Raw genomic sequence first — 12,664 nt, 5'->3', positions numbered from 1 at the left:
GAGCAGTTCAGGCTTGCTAGGGATCACCTCTCTTCCTCCACTCTTTTTTTTTAAGATATCATTCTTTTTTATATTTATTTATTTATTATATATACAATATTCTGTCTGTGTGTATGCCTGCAGACCAGAAGAGGGCACCAGACCCTATTACAGATGGTTGTGAGCCACCATGTGGTTGCTGGAAATTGAACTCAGGACCTTTGGAAGAGCAGGCAATGCTCTTAACCTCTGAGCCATCTCTCCAGCCCCTCTTCCTCCACTCTTAAACTAATCCAGGATCCCCGACTTTAGGAATGGCCACACACAGTGAGTGGGTCTTCCCACCTCAAAAAATGTAATCCAGATAATCCCTGATGGGGATCCACATCAGTCCGTCTTCCAGATGGTTCTAGACTTTGTCAGATTGGCAACACCAGCCATCACACCATCCTCACCTACTACTTGGTAGGTATTCCTTCCCTTCCCTTCCCTCATTCCTTCCCTTCCCATGATGCTTCTTTCTACTTCCACTGCAGGTTCTTCACAGACTCAAGGTAAGACAGTCCTCCTTAAAAGAGGAAAAGAGAAAGAATTCTGTTTCTTCTTCTTTACTACCTGTCTTATCATCTCTAACAGATTCCCCTGCTGTAAGCAGCCACTTCTGGGTTCCGCTCCAGCTTAGACTGGCCTTGCATTGCCGGCCCACTGTCTGAAGCCTGAGCCTTGGCTATCACCTTCTGCTCCAGGTCTGTACCACTTGGGGATATCAGAAACACAGACCCGATAGAGGTGTGTTACAGGGACCTGGCTGACATGATCATGGATGCTGACAACTACAGACTCTTCAAAGGACAAACACTCAAAGGCTGCCAGGTAGACATCAACTCTTCTCATTTGAGAAAGTGAATCTTTTTCTGTTTCCTTCAGGCTTCCAACTACTCTTAAATTAACCCGTTTTTACTAATCTGTGTTCTGCACGTGGCTCAGTTACCATGCCTCTGGACCTATGTCCAACTTCTGTAGTGTCTCACTGGTATCTCTCACTCGCCTAGATTCATCCTGAGACCTTCTCTCTCCCTGGAAATGCTGCCTAACCTCCTCCTGCCTAACTATTGGTTGTTCAGCTCCTCATTAAACCAATCAGAAGGCGCCTGGGTAAAGACCCATCTTCACAGTGTACAAAACGACTACCCTGCCGCACAGTCTCCATTTCAATGCACACTGCAAGCAGCCACTGCCTTGGTCTGACCTGTAACACAGATCTAAGACTTTCCAGTTTCAGATATTGAGAGAGAAAGAGAGAGAGAGAGAGAGAGAGAGAGAGAGAGAGAGAGAGAGAGAGAGAGAGAGAGAAGAAAAGAAGAAAGAAAGGAAGGAAGGAAGGAAGGAAGGAAGGAAGGAAGGAAGGAAGGAAGGAAAGGAAGGAAGGAAGGAAGGAAGGAAGGAAGGAAGAAAGAAAGAAAGAAAGAAAGAAAGAAAGAAAGAAAGAAAGAAAGGCAAAACCCTTCAAGTCTATGACAGAGAACTCTGGAAGGTGCAACTCCAGGCTAAAGCAGTGGGCAATGAAGTACCCTTGGTGCCTGTGTGTGCTATTTCTCCACTTCAGAGCAGTGGTTATGGCTCGGAGTAGGGCATCCTCTTCCACAAAGCCTGGCCCGAAGTACATCAATTTCCTGTTCACAGTTTTTATGTTAAAAAAAATCACTCAACTTGTCACTTTCAAAGTGGACGTCCTTAAACACTAAATGAAAGTTATAAAGAAAGTCCATGAAGTACACACCAAAAGTGAGATCCATTACCAAAAAAGAAAAGAAAAGAAACAAGCAAGTTGGAAAGTTGGATTTGATTTTATCAAAAGTAAAATTTTGCCTGTCACACTGGGCATAGTGACGCACACTTTTAATCTTGAGAGGCAGAGGCAGGTGGATCTCTGTGAGTCTGAGGCCAGCCTGGTCTACATGGAGTTCCAAGAGAGCCATGGCTATGTAGAGAGACCTGTCTAAAAAACAAAAAACTTTCCCTTGAAGAGAAGACATTTTGGTACTTCTAGTAATCATAGCACTGAAGAGGCTGAGAAGGACTGTGCCTTTCAGGCCAGCCTGGGGTACACAGAGGGAGGGAGGAAGGGAGGGAGGGAGGGAGGGAGGGAGGGAGGGAGGGAGGGAGGGAGGGAAGGAGGGAGAGAGGGAGCAAAGAGGGGGAAGGGAGGGAGGAAAGAAAGTCATAGGAAGAAAATTCTCGCTTTTTTGTGTGTTTGTTCATTTTTCGTGGAGTTTTGTTGCTGTTATTTGTTTGTTTTTCAAGACAGGTTTCTCTGTGTGACCTTGTCCTGGAACTCTATGCCTGCGCCTCCTACACCTAGTAGAAGAAAGTATTTCAACTGGTATATTTAAAAGGCTTGAATCTAGATTATATAAATGACTTTTAAAACTTAATAATGAAATTTCCTTTCATACACACACAGGTACGCACAGGCACACCCACGCACACACACGCACACATAAAACAGAGCAATGCCGAGGGTGTAGCTCAGCAGTAGAGTGCTCGCTTGCCTATTGTGCTCAGTGCCTGGGTTCTTTCCCAGTTCTGTTCTGAAACCAGAAAAGCAAGCAAGCAAGCAAACAAACAAAAGTCTTCATACTAACATGGCAAACAATCGAATAAATACAAGCAGTCCTCTGTGGTGACGCACACCTTTAACCCCAGCACTCAGGAGGCAGGGGCTGGCGGATCTCAGTGAGTTTGGGGCCAGCCTGCATTACATAGTGAACTCTAGGCCAGATGAGGCTACATAGTAAAACCTAATCCCCCACAAAAAAATTTATATGCACATTTTGTTTGTTTGTTTATTGTAACTAGGTCTCTCTATGAGGTGCTGGCTGCCCTGAAGTTTGTATGTAGATCAGACTGACCTTAAACTCACAGAAATCCTATCTCTCTGTCTCCAAAGCTCTGGGATCAAAGGCACGACCATCATACCCAATTTATCGTTTTTTCTTGTTTGCTATATAATCCAGGCCAGCTTACAATTTACAACCCTCCTGACATTTGACACCCTTGCGAAGACTCAGATATACCTACCATATGGCTGAGCCATCGTGTTCCTGGATGTCATTCACAGCTGAGAGTGTGGGCCACATTGGAGCTATGGCCCAGTGGTAAAGCTCTCACCCAGCCCACATTAAGTTCCAATCTTATTCCTCAGCATCACAGGGGAAAATCATACGCATAAAAAAAAACCAGAGGCATCTTGTACCTGTGCGGTAGGATACTACTTACCAGTAAAACGTGTCATCTGCTACAACACAGAACAACGGGGAGAAAGAACGCGCTTGCCAATCAGACCTGTGATCTGCAGGTACACATAACGCGGAAGAAAAGTAATCACACTGAGAGAAAGAGATCAAGACCAAAAGGACATGTGCTGTGTGGTTCCATTTACATGAAATAGAAACTGCAAACCAGTCTCCAGTCAGCAGATGGGCGTCTTTAGGAAAGAAGTAACACTGAAGGACAGAACGGGCTGGAAGGGACATGAGGAAACTCTAGGGTGATGGATATGCTTGCTGTAGTGCTGATGTTAATAGAAATGAAACTCCGATCAAATTATAGACGTTCCGGTTCCACAAAGCTGAGCCATCTCGAGAAATAAGAGCTACGCTTAAGGAAAGGTCCTGCTTCAGGTTTCCTCAAAGAAACTCACCCAAAAAGGACAGAGCACAGGAGTCGGGTTTAAAGTCCTCATCTGCCACAGTCTTTGTGTGGTCTTTGGCTAGTTACTTATTAACCTCACAACCCATGCTCTCTCTCATGCACTGACACTCACTTGCTGACAAGATCTTCCGATGTAGACCAGGCTGGTCGAGAATTCACCGTGTAGCTCAAGCTGACTCACTCACAGTGATCCGTTGTCACAACCTCTCCAGCCCTGGCTTAACAGAGGTGTGCAATGTCATGCTCAGCTTCCTGAAAATGGGGCTACCGTGGGCTAGAGACATGACCCAGCACTAAGAGCTCCTCTACCGCTCTCCCAGAGAGTATGGTTCAGTTCCCAGCACCCATAGAGTAGCTTGCAACTGTTTGTTCCCAGAAATCCCAAGCCCTCTCCCACACATGGTGCACAGACCTCTTCCTCCTGAAATGGGACACCTCCCCCTCAAAGGCTCCAATCTAGACCTTAGGTCCACCCTTAATGACTCACTCTCCAGATATCCTCTCCTTTCTCCCAGACACCTGTGTTTACAGACAAAACACCCTTGCACATAAAAAAAAAAATTAAATGGGGCGAATACTCTCCTGCCTCAGGAGTTCATGTAATGATGGATGAGAGTCTCTAGCCCATCCCAGGTTCCAGATAACACTGGGTCCCAGCTCTGAGGTGGTTGGATTTGGTGCTGTTTACTTTCTTTCTTTTTTTTTTCTCTTTTTCTTTTTCCTTGCAGATAGCATCCCCGGTCACAGTGACATTCATAGGAAAACAATGAGGAGGAGACAGAGGAGAAGGTGGTTCTTGCATTATATCCCTCTGAAAACAGGACCTAAGATCTAGATTAGAGCCTTTGAGGGGGAGGTGTCCCATTTCAGGAGGAAGAGAGGACGCTAAAACACAGGCGTTATTTGCTACTGGTCAGGACTCAGTCCCACCAGAGGCCATCTGAAGTCCGTCCCACGAGCCTCGGGAGGAACAGGAAGCTGAGGGCCATCCTCAGAGAGTCCAGTCTCTGCTCTTCTCCAAACACTGTTGGCACTGGAGAGATGCAGAGAAGGGCCTCTTATGGGAGGCATTGACAGGATCAGCAAAAGGGCCACCACGCCCGTGAGTGGCTGCCTTGGATACAGAGCCCATGCTCAGGTCAGCAACACAACAAGTTTTAACCAAGATGAGTACTCTTGTACCAGACGTGCAGACATCAAGTGACTTTCAGCAGAGACCGCACCCTCCTCTCAACTAAGAGGACAAGTCCTAGAACACTAACTTCCTTAGTAACTCCCTCAGAACAGGTGTGTGTGTGTGTGTGTGTGTGTGTGTGTGTGTGTGTGTGTGTGTGTGTGTTTTTTAAAGTGCACTGTCACCAGCCTGATCTACATAGTGAGTTCCAGGTCAGCCAGGCCTATATAAGACTCTGCCCAAACATGAGTAAATGCATTCTCCAAAGCTTCTTTTTCCCACCCTTGTATCTTATATGAATCCTTCACAAATATCCTAGGCTCATTTCCTTTAAGAAATAATATAAGCCCTTAACCCCTGCACTTAGGAGGCAAAAGGTGGATCTCTGAGTTTGAGACCAAGTTGGTATAGAGCTAGTTTCAGCACAGAGAAACCCTTTCTCAAAACAAACCAAAAACAGAAAGAAAACAATGAAAGAAGGAAGGAAAAAGGGAGGGAGGGAAGAAAAGAAAGGAAAAAGAAAAGAAAGAATGCAGGAAAGAAAGTCCATGAGGAGCAGCTGGGATGAGAGGCTAAGAAAGCACAGAAACCAGACCTTTGTCAACAACTGGGCACAGTGAACAGAAGGGCTCTAAGTACTGGGTGCATCACAGTATTCATAGACATAGCAGTTATAGCTGCTCACTGTACTCCTATACACACAGTTGTAGCTGCTCACAGTACTCCTACAGACACAGAGGTGATATCTGCTCACAGTACTCCTACAGACACAGCAGTTATAGCTGCTCACAGTACTCCTACAGACACAGAGGTGATAGCTGCTCACAAGTACTCCTATACACACAGTTGTAGCTGCTCACAGTACTCCTACAGACACAGCAGTTATAGCTGCTCGCAGTGTTTTAAGATGTTTTGTTTTGCTTTATTTTTACTTCAGATGAACAGGTGCTTAGCTGTGTGTATACATGTGTACCAGGTGGGTACATGCAGTGCCCACAGGTGGCTAGTGGAAGGTGTCAGATCCTGGAACTGAAATCAGAGGCAGTTGTAAGCTTCCTCCTGAGTGCTGTGACTCAAACTCGGGTCCTCTGCAAATGCAGCCCATGCTCCTAACTACTTAGCTATCTCTCCAACACTCACCCAAAAATGCTTTCAGCCTCCCCACACTAATAAAGAATTGAAGTAAGTTCCCTTTCCCAGTACCCTTGACTTAAGGGTCCATTCAGATAAAAGACTTGGGTTTTGTGAGTAGAATTCATTAGGACACAATCCACACTCCTTTCCACGAGTAAACAGGCGAGATGCGAGGGTTCTACTTTACTGAGACAGGAAGCACAGCTGGCCCACGACCCAGTGGCTGTGTGGTTCTTTGTGACAGCATCTCAGATGCGACACAGAAAATCAAGAGGGGGCTCTCATGTGCAGAAGGCCTTACCTTCAGCCCTGGAGGGGCATCTACAAGAAAGCAGCCCAAGGGAAAGGGAAAGCAGAGCAATAGTGGGTGAGGTTTCTTTCCAGGCAGAAACTCACCCCAGCATTTTTTCTATCCAGACTCTGGGTTTGCTTTGGGACTTCTCCAAATGCAGCCCAGTTCCCTAAAGTGGTAGTTTTTTGTCATGGTTGTTTTGGGTTTTTTTCCCCCTTGCGGATATTTCTCCCTTTCTGGTGAGGGCTTGTTTCCGGCAGTTAAGGTAGTGAGGAGGGAACCCTGAGCTGAAGCGATCTTTGGCCAGACAGAAGGACCTGCCCTGCAACCATAAAAAAAAGGCTCCTTAGCACTCTGTTTACATGCAAACCAAAGAAAAAAGTCAGGAGGTTTCCTATTTCCTCATCTGCAGTATGTCCAACCTCACGTCTGTAGCGATTGGCTGTGACAGCGCTTTTTGAGCTATCAACTATGAAACACACAGCACTTCCACTGTTGATGATAATGAGGTCATGGGTGCCTGGGCAGAAAGAAAACAGAAAGTAAGTTGACTGTGTGGGTCTTCCTTGTTGGCTCACAACATCCTCCTGGCCTGGAATCACACCCACGCACACCCACAGACCGCCAAGTTTGTCCCTATCAGACTTTTAGCATAGGCAAACTCCCCTGCTCATTTCAGTTAGGTCCACGTCTGAACAGCAAAGGCTCCCTGAGAGTTGTGCAGGGAGGAGAGGGAAGCTGCTTCCTCGCCGGACGTGTCCCAGGGGAAATCAGGAGGCTGCAATTCAGGGTCATTCCATGGACTCCTCTCAGAAAAATTAGAAAATGAAGATTTAAATAAGATTGTAGGGGCCTGGGGAGATGACTTGTTGCAAGGAGGGCTGCTTGTTGGTTCCCAGCCGTTTAGCCCCGAAATAATCACACAGAAACTGTATTAATTAAATCACTGCTTGGCCCATTAGCTCTAACTTCTTATTGGCTCTTACATATTAATTTAACCCATTTCTATGAACCTGCGTATCGCCACGTGCCTGCAGCTTACTGGCTAAAGTTCCGGCATCTGTCTCCTGTGGGGCTACATGGCGTCTCTCTGACTCTGCCTCCTTTCTCCCAGCATTCACTTTAGTTTTCCCCACCTAGCTCTGTTCTTCCCTGCCATAGGCTCAAGGCAGTTCTTTATTCATTAATGGTAATCACAGCATACAGAGGGAAACCCCACATCAATGACTCAATAGCTAAGAGTACTTGCTGCTCTTCCAGAGGACCAGAGTCTGGTTCCCAACAACCAAGTTGGGTGGCTCACACCAGTCTGTGACTTTAATTCCAGGGGACTAGACACCTCCTTCTGCCTCTTCTAAACAAATCCAATAAATAAATAAATAAATAAATAAATAAATAAAGACAAAGTTGGGAGGAGGTGGCTTTAATTCTAGAACTTGAGAGGCAGAGGCAGGTAGATCTCTGAGTTCAAGACCAGCCTGATCTAGCGTTCCAGGACAGTCAGGGGTAGGCAGAGAAACTGTCTCTCAAAAAACAACAAACCATGAAATACAAGAAAATTAAAATCATCTGTGAGCCACCTATGTAACCTATGTACTCCCTACCCACGAATGGCTCCTTTGAGCATATTTCTTTTTTTTTTTCTTTTTTTGGTTTTTTCGAGACAGGGTTTCTCTGTGGCTTTGGAGCCTGTCCTGGAACTAGCTCTGTAGACCAGGCTGGTCTCGAACTCACAGAGATCCGCCTGCCTCTTCCTCCCGAGTGCTGGGATTACAGGTGTGTGCCACCATCGCCCGGCTCCTTTGAGCATATTTCTATTTGAATGAGACAGAATCGCATTACATACTCCAGGCTAACCTCAACTTCACCATCCTCAGCCTCTCTAGTGCTAGGCCTGTTGAAGGGTCCAAAAAGATCCAAAATGACCCAAACACAAAAGGGCCCATGCAAAGAGAGATCTTTATCAAAAGAACAGCAAAAACTGACCACCCAGGGACAGCAGGTCAGAGTCAGAACTGACTGTGTACCCGAACGTTCATCTCAGCAAGTATTTAAGCAGAAACCCCACAAACATCTGAGACAAGTTACAGTTCCATTTTCCACCAGTCAGGATTCAAGGATAAAGGCTTCCCTAGGAACGTTGTTCCGCCAACCAGGATATCAGTGTTACGCAGGGAGTTCTGGGGAGGTCTTGAGAACTTAAACTTTATTTGACCCCCTATTCAAGATGGATGTTTTGTTCAAAATCACTTAGTTTGGTTCCTTCTTACAGGTAAACATATCTATTTCTCATGCAGGTATTTTTCTAAATAGGTTTATACGTACTTCTTTTCTTCTATTATTTCTTTTCTTTTATGCTCTATTTTTTGAGACAAACTCTCTCACTCTGTAGCTCAGGCTGGCTTCAGATTTGGGAGTTATCAAGAAGACGACCCTGGATTCCTCATCTTCCTGCCTGGACCTTCACAATGGTGTCACCACAAGCACATGTTACCAATCCCAGTTTTATACTGTTTCTTTTTTCTTCAGTTAAAAGGAATTTTTAGTTTTGTTTTTTGAGACAAGGTTTCTCTGTCTAAAAGTCCTGGCTGACCTAGAACTCATTTTGTAGGCCAGGCTGGCCTTGAACTCGCAGAGATCCGCCTACCTCTGCCTCCCTAAGTGCTGGCGTTAAAGGTGTGCACCACCACCACCCACCCAGCTTTCTTTTCTTTTCTCTCCTGTCTTTCTTTTCCTCTTTCTTCCTTTCCATCCTTCTTTCATTCTTTCGTTTCTTCCTTCCTTCCTTCTTTCCTTCCTTCTTTTCTTTTTTTATTTTTATTTGAGACAGAATCTCCTTACATAACTCTGGCTGTTCTGGAACTCACTCTTCAGACCAGGCTGGCCTCAAACTCACAGAGATCCTCTTGCCTGTGCCTCCTGAGTGCTGGGATTAAAGGCACAACCATGCCTTTAAAATCCCAGTAAAATTTAACATCTACACACAGCTAAATGCTTACTAATATAAATAGTTAAATATTTATTAATATATCTTCATATACCCTTCTCTTTTTGTTTTTATTTTGAGGGAAAGTCTCATGTTGCCAGGTTGCCCTTAAATTCACTATGTAATTAAAAATAACCTTGAACTTCTGAGCCTCCTTCCACCATCTCTAGAGCGCAGTGATTATGGGATTACAGGTGTGCACCCACTCCTGGTTTATACACATACTGGGGATCCAACTCAGGGTCTACAGCACAATAGGCCAGGCCTCCACCAATCAAGCTACATTCCCCAGTCCCTGAATCTCCTTTCTGATACAAGAAATTTTATCTTTATTGGATCCTTTTTATTTGTAAAATATGTGTAGCATAAAAGTTGTCATTTTAAGCATTTAAAATATTCACTAAGTACATTCCCATTGTTGCTATTATTACCATTCATCTCTAGAGGATATTTTAAGAATTTAAAAAAGCAAGAAAACACTTCTTTAACTCCCAGATAGATTAGGAAGGCATCAACCAAAAATATGTGTAACTACTAAAATTGCAAAGCTGGCTTAAACAGAGACCCAGCTGAATAATAAATTGGTCCCCTGAGAAAGGTCTCCTTTCAATGCAGCAAAGATGGGCAAGGCTATAGGAAAGTCTAGTGTAAGGAGCAAGGAGGTTTAGCATACATAAACTTGGAATCATGCTAGAAATGAAAAAAATGGAAAAAAGGAATCATATATCCACCGAAACTATTTTTTTTAAGGAGTGAAAAGATGACGTTTGGAAAATAGTGAAAACAAACTTCATCTCCAACAGACTAAGAAATTCCTAACAGGGCTGGAGAGATGGCTCAGTGGTTAAGAGCATTGCCCGCTCTTCCAAAGGTCCTGAGTTCAATTCCCAGCAACCACATGGCGGCTCACAACCATCTGTAATGAGGTTTGGTGCCCTCTTTTGGCCTGCAGGCATACACACAGACAGAATATTGTATACATAATAAATAAATATTTTAAAAGAAGAAGGAAAGGAAAAGGAAAAAAAAAGAAATTCCTAACAGACGCAAACTAAGATTTCAGAAATTCTGAGATATAGCAATAAGAGGAAGTTCTCCAGCGCGTTCAAGCCAAGGCAGTGAGCATCTTCCCAAACCCATGTTGGCGAGAAGGACGCTGTCTCACGCCAAGCAGAATCTGCAGAGAGCACTTCCACTTGTAGCGCTGTGTCTGGAATAAGCCTAGCAGCCTTCAGACAGCTATTGCACGACAACCTACACAGCGCCATCATCCTCGGGGTCCGGAAGAGAAAACTGCCCAAATGCTCAGAACGGGCAAACGGGTAGAAAGCTGCAGTATACAGCATGCCGGAATATTTCCAACCTTTACCGATATTTAACCTTAATAAAATTCAGAAACATCCTATAAGATAATGAACCTTGGAGATACTGTGCTGAATGAGGTAACACAGTCATGCAAGGATCAATGGCACATTGTTCCTCTTTTATGAGGTACCTGAAGTGTTCGGATTTACAGGGAGAGAGAACTGCAGCGGTTTATGGGGGCTGGGGGGAAGGAATGGGGAGTAACTGTGAAGTTGTTCCAAGGTGCTGGCTTGGGATTAGATTTTCCTGTAAAAGGCTGAACGGTAGGGCTCACTGTTCAGTTTTTCAGCCTCCAGCCACAACCATGCCATGGAGTGATAAAATACAGGCTTATTTGTCTACTTTTGGTTCTTTTTTTAGATTTATTCTTATGTGTATAAGCCTTTTGTCTGCATACATGTCTGTGACCACAAGCATGCTGGTGCCTGCAGAGGACAGAAGAGGATGTAAGATCCCCTGGAACTGGAGTTAAATACAGTTGTGCGCCACCATGTGGACACTGAGAATCAAGCCTGGGTTCTCTGGAAGAGCGAGCACCCGCTACTCTCAACTGATGAGCCGTCCTCCGGCCCCTACCTAAAATTCTTTTTGACTTATTTATTTTGAGACAAGATGTTGCCTTAGCTAGCCTGGAACTCCTTGTGTAGACCAGGCTGGCCCTAGAAGTCTACCTGCTTCTGCCTCCTAAATACTGGGATTAAAACTGTGCACCACCATTCCTGTTACCCAGTGCTCCGGCACTCCGGAGTCTTGAAAAGCCTTCTTCCAGAGTTTATGCTTATCAGGAACACGAATCAGAGTATTTGCATGCAGGTGGGGCCATGCACGGGAAAGAGTGGGAAGCCCCAAGTCGGTCACATCTGCGCAATGGACGCCACAATGGCAGTAGTCTATGGCAAGGCTAGTACACTTAGCCTGATTGCAATGCCCTGGGATAGATCCACAGAGCAGTTCACAGAGCAGACAGGTCCCGACCAGTGCCAAGGGCTTCCATCAGCAAGAAGAGCAATTAATAATGACTTGAGCAGGAATTCAGGGAGGGGCCCCTCCAGTGCATCGCTACAAGCGTCACACCGTCTTCAGTCACCTGCACCATACGCAGACTTATATCGCCTGTGGCATTTGCAAAAAATAAGCTAGCTTGAGCTTGGGGGAAGGGACAGCTTAGTGGGTAAAGCTCTTGTCATGCATGCATGAGGACCTGAATTCAAATCCCTACACCCCAAATGAAACTGAGGACAGTAGTCCATGACTGTCATCCCAGTATTCCTACAGTAAGATGAAAGGCAGAGACAGGAGAATCCCAGACAGGCTGGCTAGCGTTGCTCCACACAGCAGAGAACACCTCAGACACCAGACGCTGTCCTCTGGCCTCCGTACACACACCATTACATGCATCCCACCCCCACATACATGGATGTGCACACACAGAAATAAATTTTAAAAATAAATAAGCCAAACATGGTGGCATACACCTTTAACCCCAGAACTTACTCTAGAGGCAGAAGCAGATGGCCCTCTGTAAGTCTGAGGTCTGCCCGGTCTATCTAGCAAATTCTAGACCATCTGGGGCTACGTAGAGAGAACCTGTCTCAAAAAAAATTTTTTTTAAATAAATAAATATGGGCTAGCTTGGTGAAGAAGAGCCAGGTTCTAAGCTATTTCCATACTTACTTGACCAAGGTACTTAAACTGTAAGTGCTTGTGTTTCCTGGTCTATAGAAAGGTAAATAAGGTTGATCCGAGATTAAGGAAGACATTATGTGTACCTGACCCAAGGCAAGCCTTATTAGAAGCATTAGCCATGATCTTAGAAGAGCTGAGTCTAAGACCATAAAGTTTTCATTCTCCCTTCAACCCAGTTCGGAAGGTGATGGAGCCGGGAACACAGAGTTAGTGCCAAGAGAGACTGGGCTGTTGTGGAGAGCCAATTGTGTGTTCCTGGGTGGTGAGAATTCTTTCTTTCTTCCTTCCTTCCTTCCTTCCTTCCTTCCTTCCTTCCTTTCTTTCTTTCTTTCTT

Source organism: Microtus pennsylvanicus, chromosome 15 (genome assembly GCF_037038515.1).
Source record: "Microtus pennsylvanicus isolate mMicPen1 chromosome 15, mMicPen1.hap1, whole genome shotgun sequence".
In the NCBI taxonomy this organism is placed as follows: domain Eukaryota; kingdom Metazoa; phylum Chordata; class Mammalia; order Rodentia; family Cricetidae; genus Microtus; species Microtus pennsylvanicus.
This window is presented reverse-complemented; position numbering follows the sequence as displayed.